Genomic DNA, 14,731 nt, shown 5'->3' with positions numbered 1-14,731 from the left:
AAAAATCACGTAAAGTGTAATTTTTCCTTATATTCCATGTCATTTGTGTATTTCTTATTCAGAATCAGAAGCATGTAAAAATAGCATTTAAGAGCTATCTTTTGCCTCCCACAAGTTACTGCTTAAAAGGCCTTTCAATCAATACCATAACTCATATTATCCACACAAAAAGTTACATCTTCGCAATTTTCATCAAGTTGTGAGCCACTGTACACTTGTATTTCACAATTTATTAACAAATGTGTACAAATACAAAAAAAGTACCAAAATGTGCATGGTAAGAAACTATCTCATCCTGCGTACATACAGGTGGTATTGGGTACGACCTAAATTTGTAATTTACTTGCATTATTTAACGACCTTAGTATTTATAAAGCAGTGTTAAAGCCTTAAGTCTTTCCGATAACACATAATATAATGATGATATAGAAACGTCATTTAGTTTCGTTCCAATTGTACTGATAATTTGTGTTAAAATATAATTTATTTTATATTTTTGGGCGTGTGTTGGCCCTGTGGCTCTGGATTTCAAAATTGCCGTTCCTGGTTCGATCCCTGCAAACCAAGAAATTCCCGTTTTCCCACATTAAACTGAATGCATTATAACAGTGATAACCAGTCTTTTAGCATGGTTGGGAGAGTGCTACTGCCTTCCCTCTAGGCAGTAGTTCAAAACTAGGAACAACAGTAAAATATAAGTAACAAATACTTTTACCACAATAGAGTGGAAGTAAGCATGCGCAACTCTGTGTTATTCGATAAACCAGAAGAACTGACGCTGTATTCACAAATATTCGAATATATGTATATATATATGTGTGTGTGTGGTATGTTAACCGCTCTCTTTCTTATAACAGAATATATTAAAAGTGAACTAAAATTATTATTGTGTTCTTACAATAGCACAATTTAAGGCAAAGTTTCAAAACAAGATGTACTTTTCATCCCATTGATGAAAATTATGTTCCTATCGCGTGATTACGCGACAACTTTAATCATCATTACGGTTTACTGAAAATTTCACTTGAGAGCTCAGTGGTGTTTTATTGGTATATGACACCATGATGATAAGTAGAATACCTCATTTTGTGTTTGGACTATGCAGTATACATTCTTAAGTCATACTTAATGTCATTCTTGCAATCACTCCAAAACTTAAACTCTTCACGACACGTGATATTAAAGTGCTGCTTGAATGCGTATACACGAAACATTTGAGGAAAGTCTCAGTATTAACAGATTTCGTTTTTGGAATTTCGCGCAAAGCGATACGAGGGCTATCTGCGCTATCCGTTCCTAATTTAGCAGTGTAAGAAAGAAGGAAGGCAGCTAGTCATTACCACCCACCGCCAACTCTTGGGCTACTCTTTTATCAACGAATAGTGGGATTGACTGTTACATAATAATAGCCCAACGGCTGAAAACGCGAGTGTGTTTGGTGTGACAGGGATTCGAATCCGCGACCTTTGGATTACAAGTCGAGTATCTTAACCACCTACCCATGCCAGACCTCAGTATTAACTCATGTTTCTGTTTTGACGTAATTAATAGTTTTGTTTCGTGTTTACAATCACAACCATTAGCAGCATTTTCAGCCAGTGACAATAAAGAGTAGCAATATCCACCAGAAGTAGTGACCGATGAAAGAATTGTTTATTACATCGATAGAGAAGAAAACTTAATAGCAGTGATAAAATAAGATAAATACTCAAGCCATATATGAATATATTTAGGTTCATCAACTTTAGAAGCGCCATCTACTGAGAGGTAAAAGACCATGTGTTGTATCACGACACAAAAAATCGTAAATATCGTTCGAAGACGAGATAATTGAGCAGAATAATAAGTAATTTTGTTTGTCTTGTTTCTTTTATACTGAAAATTTAATATTGTAAGAATGCAAAAGATAGTTATTTAATAGTACCAGGAAAATCATTAGAAATAATGTCGACTCGAGATTATTAAACCTTCAGGTGAGATCATGTATTTAAAGGAAAAAGTTAGTAGCTTGTTTAGGAACAAAGAAAATAAGATTAAGTTAGTTTTACAGCAAAGCCACATTGAGGTACCTACTGTAATCACCGCAAGGAACTGAACTCTGAATTTGGAGTTAGTGTGTTTCCAAATTTACCGACGTCTCACTGGGGACAGTAAATAGTCTATTAATGCTACAATGAGAATTTGTTTTCAGAAGTGTGAGAGAGGTAGTTTCATAGATGGGATAGGAAGAATATAGACTGATATTGTAAAAATATGTATGAGAAGCCATTCTTTCACTCTTATGTAATCACATTTATGGGTGGACAGTATGTTAAGATATTTATCTATATATAAGGACGTTATCTTTTCGAGCTTAATAAACACATATAAATATTCGAAGCACCACCAGGTTCAACATATCGTGTATGTTTATTTATATATTTTTTAATTTCGATATGTTAATTGCGCTTTCGTAGCTTTAGTACTGCTCTTCAGTCAACGACTCCTTTTCTTGTGGTACAGTTATATGAAAAAGTTAGGACACCCTATGAAAGCCTGTGTATTTTTGTAACATTTCTGGATATATAGATATTTAATCTCAATTTTAACAATACTGAGAGATTATAGGAATATAACTAAACAATTAAAACTGAAGAAAAGACTTTTCAAGATTTTCTGTAAATGTAATTCTACAAAAATGCATATTCTAACTGAGGAAAAAGTTAGGACCACCCCCACATTTATTCCCACTTAAAATGGCTCAACTCACACACAGGTGTATCACACCAGGTGCACATGATTAGAAGATCGTTACTCAGCATTTTGAATGAAGCTTGCCCTTTTTATACCTCAGACATTTAGTTTGGTGTGCTCCTGACTGTTGAAGTGAGAGTGAGCACCATAGTGAGAGCAAAAGAGCTGTCTGAGGTCTTCAGAAAGAAAATTGTAGCAGCTTACGAGTCTGGTAAGGGATTTAAAAATATCCCAAAATATTTTGAAGTCAGCCATTCCACTGTCCGGAGAAATAGTCAACAAGTGGAGGGCTTTCAAAACAACTGCCAACATGTCCAGGTCTGGTCGACCAAACAAGTTCACCACGAGAGCAGACCGCAAAATGCTAAAAGAGGTCTCCAAACACCCTAACATGTCATCACGGGACCTACAGTAGGCTCTGGCTACTGTTGATGTGAAAGCGCATGCCTCTACAATCAGAAAGAGACTGCACAAGTTTAACTTGCATGGGAGGTGTGTAAGGAGGAAACCTTTGCTCTCATAGAGAAACATCAAGGCCAGACTGAAGTTTGCCAGAGAGAATGTAGACAAAAACCAGGACTTTTGGAATAATGTTCTTTGGACAGATGAGTCCAAAATTGAATTATTTGGACACCAGAACAGAGGACATGTTTGGCGTAAACCAAATACAGCATTCCAGGAAATGAACCTCATACCAACTATGAAGCATGGAGGTGGAAATGTCATGGTTTGGGGCTGCTTTGCTGCAGCAGAACCTGGACAGCTCACAATCATAGAATCCATCATGAATTCTATTATGTATCAGAGGGTGCTTGAGGATGATGTGAGATCATTCGTACGAAAATTAAAGCTGAAGCGGAACTGGATCCTTCAACACGATAATGACCCAAAACATACCAGTAAATCCACCAAAGACTGGCTGAAAACTAAAAAATGGAGAGTCCTGGAATGGCCGAGTCAAAGCCCAGATCTTAATCCCATTGAGATGCTGTGGGGTGACTTGAAACGGACTGTACATGCAAGAAACCCCTCAAACATCTCACAGCTGACAGAATTCTGCATTGAGGAGTGGAGCAAACTTTCTTCAGACCGATGTCAGAGACTGGTAGATGGCTACAAGAAGCGTCTCATTGCAATTATTTCAGCCAAAGGGGGTAACACTAGCTATTAGGGGGTAGGGTGTCCTAACTTTTTCCTCAGTTAGAATATGCATTTTTGTAGAATTACATTTTCTTCTATTTCAATTCTTTAGTTATATTCCTACAATCTCTCAGTAATGTTAAAATTGAGATTAAATATCTATATATCCAAAAATGTTACAAAAATACACAGGCTTTCATAGGGTGTCCTAACGTTTTCACATGACTAAGTATACATGAGACAATCAGTCTTGCTATATACGTAGTGATCGCTGATTATATACTCTTCAAAAAAAGAAACGCAAAAGGATATTTTTATTATTTTAAAGAGAAATATATGTAATAACGTTACAAGCTCAGAGTATGTAATGTTACACGTGTTAAGGCACTGATTGTCAGACCAAAATTACAATAAAAGTTGTGCACATTGAAAACGGAGGAAAACATCGAATTTTTCGCCAAAACGCATTCGTGTCCAATAAATTTGTTTGAGAGATCTGCATATTCTGCAAATGCAACATGTGCAAAATCCGTATAAAAGTGACGGGTTCTCGGTTTCCATAGCTCAGTGTTAAGCCACCGACACGGAATACAGTTATGCCAAGACTGACTGAAGCACAACGCAACAACGCCATTGGTCGATTTGAAGCAGGCGAATCTCGATCAGATGTTGCCAGAGCTGTGAATATCTACCCAAGCACCATCACAAGGCTATGGAATCGTCACCAACAACATGGATCAACTCGTGACCGTCCACGATCTGGCAGACCTCGTGTGACCACGCCTGCACAAGATCGCTACATCCGGTTACGTCACCTTCGGGATAGGACCACCACTGCGACGTCTACTGCCTCAACCATACCAGGGTTGCGTAGGATTTCCGATCAGACCGTACGCAACCGTCGACGAGATTCTTAGGCCCCATGTGCAACCCATCATGGTGAACGTCAACGACGTTTTTCAACATGACAACGCCCGTCCTTACACAGCCCGACTCACCACTGTCTTCTTGAGACACCACGACATCAACGTTCTTTTCTGGCCCTCCAGATCACCAGATTTAGACCCCATCGAACATCTTTGGGACGAGTTGGACCGACGTCTGCGACGGCGACAACCTCAACCGCAGACTCTACCTCAGCTTGCAGCAGCTTTGCAGGCTGAGTGGACAGCCATTCCACAGGATGTGATCCGTCATCTCATCGCTTCCATGGGCAGCATATTCCAAGCAGTTATTGATGCTCACGGGGGGCATACTCGTTATTGACGTTGAGTGACGTTAAACGTCAACTAGTGAGCGTGAACTTCGCCTTTGCAGACTTTGGATGTTCAACAGTGAATGTGCAAAGTTTCACACATGTCATACAGAACTACCCGGAATAAACTTGTTAACAATATGTCTCAAATTTTGCCTTTTGCGTTTCTTTTTTTGAAGAGTATATATATATACGCATTTGTATGAATGATATATTAGAACTTAAGTCACATTAATGAAAAGAAACATGAAACTGTTTAATTGAATGAGAATGAAAAACAAGATAAACGGTTGATAAGACAGCAACAGAGAAAATAAGAAAGTTTGTACAAACGCAAAATAGTTATCATAGATGTCTAATTGACAGTTTGTATTCGAAAAACATTTATTTACAATTACAGTGCGCTGTCCTGTTTCTAAAATGTGTTTCATTTTAGCACAAGGCTACACAATGAATGACCTAATCCCTATCCACTACTGAAAATTTAACCCCATGTTTTAACGTCGTAACTCTATAATCTTGTTGCTGACCGCCAGAGGACCTTTTCTCTCGAACTTGTCCCTCGTTGGTACAGCGGTAAGTCTACATTAACTTCATGGCTTAACAGGGCAATTGACTTAAGGATAACAAATGTTTGTTTTTTGGCATTTTTTATTCGTTTGGTTATTTTTGATTTGTGGGCTTTTTGCTAGCTAAGCCCATACGGAGTTTAAGAAAATAAAATCAATTTATTGTATAGACAACCAGCTAAAGATAAGTAGTCTCTCGTTCTGTTTGTTTGTTTGTTTGTAGTTAAACATAAATCTACACAAAGGGCTGTCTGTGCTCTACACACAACGGGTACCAAAACCCTGGTTCTATCGTTAAAAGTCCGCTTACATAGTACTGTGCCACTAGGGGGCGTCTCTCGTTATATCAAAGTCAGATTATTTTTTATACATCAAATGTTTTTGAACAGCTGTTATTAATAAGCTAAATATCCTTCCATGTGACTTTAGTTTACACTGAACACAACAACATAGGTTTACCTATGGTTCAGCGGTATGTCTTCGGAGTTACAACGCTAACATCAGGGGTTCGATTCCCCTCTGTGGGCTTCACAGATAGCCCCATGTGGCTTTGTTATAAAAAACAAACAAACACATACCTATGGTTATATGATTTAATAAAATTTTAAACTTGTTAGTCGTTCAATGGAAATAGTTGGTAGAAATATAATTAATGAACATTGGTATGCTCATACACTCCATTTCTGTACATAAGCATCAATATTAGTTAATTACTGTGTTAAATTTAAGAAAAACTTGTAATATGAGAATTATAGTTTCATTATTTTATTTAAAAAAGTAATTATATTTTAAAAGGTTATTCTTATTTATTTTTCTTAAAGTCCGTTAGTGGCAAATCTGAAGGTTTTTAATGCTAGAAACAGGGCTACAATATCCACGGTGGCCATAGAAAAATAGCCCATGATGTAGGTTTGTGCTTAACTACGAACATATAATCAAAGTTGAAAAACACTTCATGTTTCGCTAGAGTTATCTACAGTTATAAGGTGAATAAGTTTAAACAACAGAGACGTTACATCGTTAAATTAACAGAAATATAATTTTACTTCCAAATATTGGTTAACTTTAAGTTTTTAATTTTTCATAAAAAAACTTCGTGTTTTTTTTATACGTTAACTATTTTCTCTGTCGATGACTTTAATATCCAAAGGACAAAAAAGTGTTTATTTTGAGTCATGTATTTAAACACAAAGAAAAGGGTTTTATGATGCCATTAACTTAACAGAAGAGTTGAACAGCCCTTTAATTCAATCAAATTCAATTATTTGTCGGCAACTGTTAAGTCTGTTAGGCCTTTTTTGGTCCTCTTTTTAGCTCAGCTCCCCCTCCTTTTGTATACTCTAGGTCACTAGATGTATGGTATGAGACAACAAAAAGATGTTTTTTTTTTTTAAGATCATTAGCTATATCTTAAAGTTATAGTTCATTTTCTGGGGTCAATAAAATTTTATTTATTTATGATTGATTTGTGAATTAAGTTTTAATCTTAACACGTTCATCTCTATTTTCAAACTTGTATTAAGAAAAACAAACATTTTTAGCTGAAAAGAATCTGGATGATCCATATTTCTCGTTTAGGATCATGAAAAAAATTCCAATGAGAAGAACTACCGAATGTGTGTCTTTAAGAAAATCGGCATTATGAAATTCATTTTCACTTTCTTCAGTCAAAATATTTAAAAACGAAATTTTTCTATAAAGTTCATTTTAACTGTAAACTTGATTGTGGAGTGTATTACATTTAAATGTGAAAGAAAACTATCGATATATTTAACTTCATTAATAAACCGTGAAAATGTCAGGTATTTAATGGATCCAAAAAACTAAAAGGTTATTTAAACAGAATTTTTAAAAAAAATCTTACCATGAATAAATTACTTAAAAAAGGTGAAACAAAATTTTCTGTACTTAGACTATTGATGTGGATATATAAATTTTATCGGAAAAGCAGAAAAATGGTTTTGTTTGTTTTGAATTACGCACAAAGCTACACGAGGGTTATCTGTGCTAGCCGTCCCTAATTTAGCAGTGTAAGACTAGAGAGAAGGAAGCTAGTCATCATCACCCACCGCCAACTATTGGATACTCTTTCATCAACGAATAGTGGGATTGACCGTCACATTATAACGCTCCCACGGCTGAAAGAGCGAGCATGTTTGATGTGACGGGAATTCGAACCCGCAACCCTTAGATTACGAGTCGAGTGTTTTAACCACCTGAAAAGTGAAGGAATTATGTAACGGCGTAAACATTTACAAAACATTTAAGACTGAAGCTCATTTGACATATAAGAGTACAGTTAACTGCTTCTTCAACAGGCACTTGTGTGAATATATTTTTTTTTGCGTCAAATTTGACCCAAAAGGCACTTGGATCAAAATTTTTCAGATTTGTGGGGTGTTTCTAGAAGTTTTAAAAGCAAAAATCATAGAATATAAAGAAGAATTTGGCTTATGCATTTCAGTAAGCCATGTATTCATGATTAGAAAATGAATAGCAACCAGATTGTATTATATCATATGTGTATATATATATATATTTCAACAGACATTCACATTCCATCCAAAAAACGTAATTAAAAACAATTAAGTATTATAACGTGAATTCATGTGTGAAAATTTCCTTCCAACGAGCAAGAAAACTAGGTCAACTCGTATCACACAAATTTGTTGACAAGGGCACTTCAGTTTTCATGTATCAAACTACATATAAGAGCTGTGGCAATCATATATCCGAGAACCTTGCCAACAAGTGTCTACGAGATTAAAGAAACGCTTAAAAGCTTCTCACATTGTATTTAGATACAAAACTCAAAAGAATCACTCTTATTTTTCTGGACTTTAAAATCATTGACAGAAAATAATAGAAATACAAGGAAATCAAATAATATCTTTTTATTAAAACGTAAAAACATAACATTAACCAGAACTTGAGTGTAAAATAATATTTATTTTAATTTTTTCCCCATTTAACAATTGTTTTTGACTTGCTTTTATTCTGTTGCTTAGAGACGTAGTATCACTGTTTTATTCTGTTGTTTAAATATATTAATTTGATTATGCTAGTTAAACTTAGTGAAACGTAATCTTTAAAAAAAAATAAAATAAAGAAAATATGGTAGCTTACTTTACTCGTAAACAAATTTTACTCAGTCACTGTATTCCTATTGTTTACAGACACTCATCCCTGGTACTACGTGACGTTTTTGTTGCTCACAGATTATTAGAGAGTGGTAAATAATTTTTGTTTCTTGTATTATATTTCAGAAATTAAACTTTAGGCTTAATTTTTATGTTTTTGTTTGCATATCCTTTTGTTTCTGTGAGTCTGTGAATTATAATAGAAACAATCAAATAATAATTTTACTTCTAATTGTTATACTGTAATTTTGTTAACGTTCTTACTTAATTATGACTATTTGATGGTTAAAACGACATTCCTAAATTTCAAGTAAAACTATAATTTCACTAATGATGTAGAGAACCTTTTAGCTATTCGAAAACTATCACCTCCTTAAAAACTATATAAAGACCTTGTTAGCAAACGGGAAGCTAAGCCAGTTACTAGGAGACATAGCTATTTGCATAGAGACCTATTTATACATACTAATAAACTGTATACTTGTATGTTAGCTACTGGGGTCTCGGTAGTTACTCGGGTAATTTGTTTCTCAATTGTAATTTGTATTATTATACTTATTTAAATAATCCGTCATGCATGCGAGAACGATAATATGTGCACATTAATTTGAAGAAAGATTTTACTACAGAACACGTTACTAGTTGTTATTTGTGATCGTACTGTAAAAAATTCGATACGGGTCTGGAACTTTTTATGTCTGTGAGTTAACAAATAATATACATGTTTTAGCACAATTCTAGAAACGTTTAACGAGTAACGTTTCACATTTTTTTCATGAATCTTCTTGTTTCTGTAAATCAATGATGGTTTTACATAAATACGAGTCTTTTATTGTTCCATAACCTAAGCGTGAAATAGTGTTTAAGAAACAAGACTGACTGGAGTTATGATAATTATATCGAGAAGTACAGTCTTAAGTATGCATTTATTAACTCTAGAGCTAGTACATGCATTATGGAACGGTGAGTAGTATACAATGCATAAGACTTTCCATCAGTAAAATTAGAACTCTTTGGTTTGAATTTCGCGCAAAGCTACATGAGGGCTATCTGCGCTCGCCGTCCATAACTTAGCAGTGTAAGACTAGAGAAAAGGCAGCTAGTCATCACTACCCACCACTAACTCTTGGGCTACTCTTTAACCAACGAACAGTGGGGTTGACCGTCACATTTTAACGTCCCCACGGCTGGGAGGGCGAGCATGTTTGATGTGACCGGGATTCGAACCCGCGAATCGCTAATTAGGAGTCGAGTCTCTTAATCATTTGACCATGCCGGGCCCGGAAATGGTATGCACAGATAGTCCTTATGTGCTTTGTACGAGATTCTGAAAAAAAATAACAAAAAACTCTATTAGATATGTCTTTTCCTGGTTTCTAGGAGGTAGTCTACATCAAAAGAATAAGAAAGTTCTCAAAACACAAAGATAAAAATAAAATCCAGTTGGCAGTTGCCAAGTCACTGACCAGGAAAATGTTACAGAAAATGTTGAGGCAATCTACCTTCCCTTTTCCTCGTGTAGTTGGTTATTTTTGTACTAATTTCTTAAGTTACATCAATAGCTTTGCACCTAAGACAGCTAATAAATATTGTTTTGTTTGTCAGCTCAATGAACTATTAAGCTGGTGAATGTATATATATATATCAATAAAAAACAGACATTTCGAATTCGCGAGGTTCAAATGTTCTTAAAGCAGTTTAACTGAAAAATTTCTAAGCTATCTTCCTCCCTTCTTTTTTAAAAATATTTCCGCTTTCCTCTAGCTAAACAATTCATGCTGTATTGTAATTTTTTTTTATTGTTTTCTCTTTCACTCTCTGCTGTTCTTTCTTTGTCTTCTCTGTTGGATTTTAATATTCGTTAATTTATTTTATGTTAAGAAAGTCCAAAACATTGTTGGATAGATTCAGTATTTACTTTAAGACAGTTTGAGTAATCATTTGATTAGGTAATGTTATTCATCCTCTTGAACTTAGCAGAAAACTGTTAACTCTTCAACCTAAATAACATTCCTTATAGGTCGCAGAAATTTGAAAATACGTTTTTTCTTATATTGTATCGTAGTCCAAAGAACTTGGCGAAACATAAATAAAAACTACGTAATTTAAAATATTAACGACAGACAGTGCCAAACTTGGCGAAACATAAATAAAAACTACGTAATTTGAAATATTAACGACAGACAGTGCCAAACTTGGCGAAACATAAATAAAAACTACGTAATTTGAAATATTAATAACACACAGTGCCACTATCCTCACCATGATTTTAGGGATGTTGTTTTAAGAATACTTAAGAAAAATTTATGAAGTTAAAACATATTATCAATCAGTTCCAAAACATAGATGCTGACTATTCATTCAACTGGTACACATGCATTTATATACGTAAAGAAAAAATTCAATTTCGTATAAAATTTATCAATGATTACATTGTGAATTGTACTAACCTAAGTTAGTAACGTTAAAATAATCGCCATTTTCAACTACTTTTTCTGAATCTATTTATGCATCCGTGACGTTATTAGTTACAGGGTCCATAATAATATATGAGGATAAGAAGTCAACAGCTCTTATACTTTAGGTTGCAAAAACGTTTTACTTTGTATTACGAAATTAAAAACGTCTACTTCCTTCTCCAATACACTACGTTATCAAAATTAAAATTTTGTATGCAGAAGATGTGTTGTCGTAGTACTCACACGCTACAAAAGAGGAGCTTATATATTTACACTGGATTTGGGATCGTATGTTTGACCCTTTACGCTTCTCAGACTGGTTTATAAGACAGTCTAACACGAAGTATTGGACCTAAAATAATATGAATATACAGAAGACTGTTTGATTATCCAATTATGAATACTAACTTAAAGGAAACAAAATTTTAATCAAAAGCGTCTACAAGCGAAGAGATTTAGTTTTAAAAGTTGTAAGAAATGAAGTTATGTGAGGGCACCAGACAAAAATAAAAACGAATAAATTGTCTCATCTCAAGAAAATAAACAAACGAAAAAATACTTTCTTCAAATTCCTAATCGTGAATTAAAACTCATTCTGTTTCTTTAATATAAACATACCGTGAGAAATGGTACAAATTTAAAATAACTATTTCTACTGTAAGGGCCCGGCATGGGCAAACGTCTTAAGGCGTGCGACTCGTAATCTGAAGGTCGCGGGTTCGCATCCCCGTCCTTTCAGCCCTGGGGGCGTTATAATGTGACAGTCAATCCCACTATTCGTTGGTAAAAGAGTAGCCCAAGAGTTGGCGGTGGGTGGTGATGACTAGCTGCTTTTCCTCTAGTCTTACACTACTAAATTAGGGACGGCTAGCACAGATAGCCCTCGAGAAGCTTTGAGCGAAATTCCAAAAACAAACATCTACTGTAAGATTATTAACCATAAAAATATATTCTTTCTCTTCTGAAAGAAAAAAATATTTCATTTTGTACTTTTAATTTTGATGGTTAAAGAAAACATAAATGTTTTAATACACCATCCAAAATTATATTTAAATAAAATACGATACAAACTACTTCAGCTGTTCATTGTGAAATGTATTCTTTCTTTTTTCTGAATTTTATTCATCTTCATAGCCTCGAAAATAGTGTTCATCAGAATGAGATAAAAGAAAAACTGTTAATCAAAAGATATTATGACACAAAGAAAAAACATGGAAATTACTAAATTTAGTTTGAATGAAAATTTGTTAATTTTTTTACAAATTCTTTGAGTTCTTCCAACTGCATCGCACAAAGAACTTGATTATTACTATTTTTAATTTCAGCCGAAAAGACTTGATTCGTTTTATGTATTTTACGAAGAACAGATACTTCAGTTTGAGAATTCTGTTGTATTCAGATAAAGTATTTCGTTTAGTTTGTTTGTTTAAGCGAACAGCTGCATAGTGAGCTACCTCAGATGTGTTTAATGCAGATATCAAGCTTACTACTAAACTACTGGGAGCAATTTCTTTTCACATAAATGTAACAACTAGGTGCTTTCCTTAGTGTTCATTCTATAACTGGTGATTATCTTTATCTTTTGTGATAATTTAGTCAATCAAATAACAAACCAATCGTGAGTTTTTATTTTTCTGTAAGTCATAACAAATTATGTATATTTAGAGAAGACCTCCTTCTTTTACTTGTTGGGTTTTTAGTCTTATAGACCAGGAAGGGTCAGGTTAATTTGGACCTCCTCCTGTCTATGCTGTTGTTTTGTTTTCTATTGAATAGTGGTGGTGATGTTACATGAAGGTCGCAGTACACCGTACTTGCTCCGACCCCTTTCAGGGCAAATGTCCATGTAGATATCCTAATTAGCGTTCATGTGTTGTGCATATCGTCTCTAACGTTCTGTGTTGAAATGTCTTTCAACTAAAGGAGGCCCGGCATGGCCAGGTGGTTAAGGCACTCGACTCGCAATCTGCGGGTCGCGAGTTCGAATTTCCGTCACACCATACATGCTCGCCTGGAGCGTTGCAGCGTTAGAACGTGACGGTCAATCCAACTATTTGTTGGTAAAAGAAAAGCCCAAGAGTTGGTGGTGGGTGGTGATGACTAGATGTCTCCCCCTCTAGTCTTACACTGCTAAATTAGGGACGGTTAGCGCAAATAGCTCTCGTGTAGCTTTGCGCGAAATTCAAACCAATCAATTAAACAAACATTTTAGTATTTAAAAATCTCGACTGACACAATAACATTCTTCACATAAAAACTACATTATTTTTAGATATTAATATATTAGCCGAAAAATAGTGTGTATTTTATAGTCTAGTAACAGGTGGTTTTATAAAATGTTAATTTCTAAAATATATATTAACAGGAGAAAGATACTTTGGCCCACTTTCATCGTGTATATTGTATTGATCAAGTTATCGTAGAAGATCGTTTTTTGTTGTGTTATTTTTGTCAGCTTTTCTGAAAGTAATTTAGAGAATTATGCAAGACTCTATTGGCTATGGTTTGTATATTTGCGTATTTGTGTATAAATTTTGACGATGTACTGTGAGGAAATTTGTATGCTGAAGTAAGTACTGAGTTTTGAACTGACTGTATTTTATTTATGTGTTTAGGTGCTATATTTAACCATGCTGGATATGCATATTTTATGATTGGTCTCATTTATTTTTGTAGATTTTAATTATGTTGCCTTGTGAGGTTCCTTCGTTTTTGCCGGTTAGACTTCTTGCATAATTTGTGCGTTTTCAAATTTTTGTAAATATATTATTTGTATGTCTAACCCACGTTAGCTTCGTATCGAAGGTTAAACCTAGGAATTTTGCCAAAGTTGTGGTCTGGGGAGTTTGCGTTCCTGTACAGTTTCGGAGGATATTTTTTGTGCTTTGCTTGTCTTGTGAATATTATTCACACATGGCTTGTTTGTTTGTTTATTTTGAATTTCGCGCAAAGGTACACGAAGAGTATTTTCGTTAGTCGTCCCTAATTTAGCAGTGTAAGACTAGAGGGAAAGCAGCCAATCATTACCACCCACTGTAATTATGTGACGTAATTATTACAACAGGTATATATATATATATATAATGCTGTACGCTGCTGACGAGAGTAGTTCATGAAGAGATGACGGGTAGTTTGGAACATGAAACTTCGTCTGTTTATCCAAAAATAATCATCTGCATTTTCCTTCGTTACTATTCTGCTTTTTTGATAGAAATTACTTCTTTAAGAACTTAGTATCACAGCTGAATGATTCACTTGTTTAATATCAACTCTAACTATTAGTAAAGCCTGATGCAATTTATCAAAGTATAAACAGCAGGTTATATATATAGGCGAGGTTACTAAAAGTAATGATTAAATTTCGACTATACACTAAGTAGCCTAGTGTTGATATTATACATGAAAAAGATACAATTAGGTACCTTCATATAACAC

Source organism: Tachypleus tridentatus, chromosome 7 (genome assembly GCF_004210375.1).
Source record: "Tachypleus tridentatus isolate NWPU-2018 chromosome 7, ASM421037v1, whole genome shotgun sequence".
Lineage (NCBI taxonomy): Eukaryota > Metazoa > Arthropoda > Merostomata > Xiphosura > Limulidae > Tachypleus > Tachypleus tridentatus.
The sequence above is the reverse complement of the archived record's forward strand: the minus strand, read 5'-3'. Positions refer to the sequence as shown.